Below are 4,014 nucleotides of genomic sequence, written 5' to 3' on the forward strand. Positions count from 1 at the left end.
CAAAATTAGCCAGAATCCCTCAAATTTAACACAAAGGTGGAAAAGTTAGTGTATATAACACATGCATTTCTACTCTAATTTCTGTACATCATTCGAAAGAAAATATTTGTTCATGTCTTTACACATTAACATGGAGACTACAAAAATCACTTCTTTCAAAAATAATCAGAACATGCTTCCAACCCCAGCATTTAGGAGTCAGGAAGATCATGAGTTGGCCCAGGCTACATAGTGAGTCTATGAACTATATCACAGATGTAATTTATCTTAAAATACAGCTTAATTTTAGGCCTAAAGTATGTAACACTATTTGAAATATCTGAATAATTCCATGGCCCATTGATGCTATACAATTCACCTTCCAAAAGCATTATGTAAAAGTATCTCTATGAAATATTATAGGTGAAAGAGAATAATTCTTGTGATTATATTATTATTTTGATGATAAGAAATGTAAATGACAATGACATTGTAAAACTACCAGATTTCAAGCATATACAAGAAAATGTATAGAGTTGAGTTTACTTAGGCTACAAATACAGTAAAATCTATTTTTAATTCCTTTATGCCTCTTCACTTTCTATGCCTATGTTAAATTTAAATCTAGCCATACATACATGTTTAAAGACAATTATAATGTTTTGATTCCTCCAAGAATGGCTTCCCTTGCAGCATCTGGAAAAGCCAATTTTAAAGCAAAAATGTGTGGGTGATGTATAACAGTGCATCTTCATACTCATCATTTTGAACTAGGATTACTAGCCATTAATTTCAGGTATTCATAAGACACATTCTCAATGCTTCTTCAAATATTGTGGAAAGTTCTCTTACTGAAAGAATTTGTCATAAGCTAAAAGGAGCACAGTTCAGGCATTGATGCCAGGATAATAAACTCAGTAACATTTTAGAAATATAAGGCAGTGTCCTACAAAGGAAGAGGTGTTACAAAGAAAAAGCCATAGGAATTCTCAATGAAGATCTATTAGATTAGAACACTTCTACTATTTACTATAGCAAACAAAAGTTACTTTTTCATTCTGATTATATGCATTACTGTATATATACATTACTCGTTCATATCAATGAAATAGAAATTTTTGTATTTCTTTTCTAATATATGGGTGGCATAGATGATTTTTAAGATTCTGAGAAGAAAATAATCTACATTATATAAGTAAAAGTATACAAATAGATTTTAAACTAATTTAATACAAGTGTTAGATGAATCTGTGGATTCAGCTAATAAACACATCATTGTTTTTTAGTAAAGGGCAATGCTTCTGATTCATAATCACAACACCTTCTTACTTATCTCTCTATAGCTGCCTTGGGTGTGTGATTCATATTTGGAAGAGGGTCTATATACAATCTGTCCTCATACACACAAAAAAAGAAAATTGGGCCAATTTAATTCTGTATCTTTCTAGAAATAAATGCTGCAAGTGATTTCAATGCCATCAAGTCCCACTGCTTCATTTCCATCTTCTGTAGGACAATATGTATGAAATAACTTACACATTCTAAGGTTCAGCAAAGGACTCATTTCTTCATTTATTTTAGGGCTCCTCAAAATGCAAGCCAATGCCTCTAAGATGCTAGTAGAAAAGATTGAGATTTGAGTTGAATGCACCAACAGTAGTGATAAAGAAATCATATATCTGTGAAATGCATATAGTATGTACCCTGTATATTTAAAAATATTATTGGCAAGCTTGAATGAAAAAATGTGCTAGTCTAAATTATCTTGGGTCTTATCCTTTATGTGATCTTTACTGGCATGGCCCTTGACTGATCAGTCATATATTCCTTGGTATGTAAAGCAGTGCATACTAGTTCTCTAATAAATGCTTAATGAAGAAATTGATTCATTTCCTTCCCTTCTTCCTCCTCCTCCTCTTTCTTCTCCTCCTCTTCCTCCACCTCCTCTTTCTCCTCCTCCTCTTTCTCCTCCTCCTCTTTCCCTCCCCTTCCTCCTCCTCCTCCTCCTCCTCCCCCTCCTCCCCCTCCCACCATCCTCCTCCTTCTCCCCCTCCTCCTCCTCCTCCTCCTTCTCCTCCTCTTCCTCCTCACCCTTCTTCTCCTTCTCCTTATATTGTAGGGAGTTACAGGTAAAGCAAAAATGTGAATCTGTTATTATCCAACTAGTATGAAGAAGTATTGGAGATGATAGTTACAAAATAACTGCAAAAGTGAATGGATGGCTGACTAAATGAGAATCTCATTCATTCATGCTGCAACACCCCAGGAAGAATACTGTATAAAGGCAGACAACATAGACTAAAAGTTGTGAGATGCATTTATGGCAATCGTTCCATCTTTCTCCCCACCCTTGAGCTTCTTTCTTTTTTTTTTTTGGCCAGTCCTGGGGCTTGGACTCAGGGCCTGAGCACTGTCCCTGGCTTCTTCCCGCTCAAGGCTAGCACTCTGCCACCTGAGCCACAGCGCCCCTTCTGGCCGTTTTCCATATATGTGGTGCTGGGGAATCGAACCTAGAGCTTCATGTGTAGGAGGCAAGTACTCTTGCCACTAGGCCATATTCCCAGCCCTTTAGCTTCTTTCTTAAATACTAAGCAGTGAGCCAAAAAAATCTAAAAGCAATAAGGTTAACAAATGTAAAAGATAACAGACAATTCTATGATTGAAGAAATTCAGAAAGGTTAGAAGAGCCATAATTAAAAGTTTATACATTAGTAGAAATCAAGCAAGTGGCTGGAAGAGTGAGATAATTCATTTTCTTGTACAAAGTGACCTAAATGAAGGTATGTTGGCTAAAATGACCATGCAAACCAATATTAAATGTGCATTTTAAATGATAATGAAAATACAAACAAAGCCAGGATGGGAATAATCAAAACAAAAGTGCTATGATTCAGCAAATCATTTTTGCAACCTTAATTAACAGGTCAATGCAAACAAGTAGAGTTTTGTATGATCCAAAACTTGAGAAGGAACAAAATCTTCTAAAAAGAATCTAGTCAGATGAGCTAATGCAACTGAGGAGATAACAAGTAAATCTACAATGTGTATCCACATCTTCTGTTAAAAGACAGATGTGAATGGGTCTCTTCCCAGGTTATTCTGACATTTGGGGCCAGTATACAAGGTGGTTGTGAAATTGTCTATAAAATTGTAGCAAAGTAATACTTGAGGAAAAAGAACATAAGTAGCTGGCAGCTATAAAATGAGCATATGTCGTAAAAGAATATTAGCATCTTTCATTATAAACAGCCTAAACATAGATTGTAGAAATACATTGTAGAAATATAACTAAGAATAGTTGTTGACACTATCTGAACCTAACCCAAGAGATAGGATATTGGAATGATCCACTGTCTGTTATAGAATTGAGTCAAAAATTAAAAATTAGAGCCTCAGAAAAATAGAATTCTCATCTGAATATAAAGAATAGACATTAAAGCAACCACTACAACTTATGAATCGATTTTGGCCTAATAGATTGTGTGAGTTATCAAAAACTTTAACATAGCTGAAGAAATAGTGCAGTGAAAATTTGCTCTGATTCTAGTGTTCAGTTCTATAAACAACCTAATACACACAGCTCTAATCATCTGTCTTGTTTGCTACTTTAACTTAAGTAATCATCCTCCAAAGAAAATCCTTGGCATTATCCTCTACCAAATTGCATTCAATGTTTCATTCATGGTTTCCAGGAAAGTAAGCACTAGATTCTTAGTCAAAATGTATTCATTACCTACCAGGTATGAGAAAACTGTCCACTGCTTATTTACTATTTTCTCTTCACTTCTGATTCTAGTAATATGTTTTATATCTCCATTTAGTACTAAGTACAAAGTACCAAGCAATAAATTCTTGAGGTTTATCATACTTAAGTGTTAAATTTTGAATTTATTTTTTAAATTTAGCTTTTATTTACATTTTATTGCCCTGGAAGGACATAAATAAGCAGAAGAGCTACAACACTGCCTACCTTCTTTTGGGAAGCTCTCCCTGACTGGCTCCTTTCCCCTGTGGCTGGGTCAAAAGAGCTTTACT

The sequence above is a fragment of the Perognathus longimembris genome, chromosome 28 (genome assembly GCF_023159225.1).
Source record: "Perognathus longimembris pacificus isolate PPM17 chromosome 28, ASM2315922v1, whole genome shotgun sequence".
NCBI lineage: Eukaryota > Metazoa > Chordata > Mammalia > Rodentia > Heteromyidae > Perognathus > Perognathus longimembris.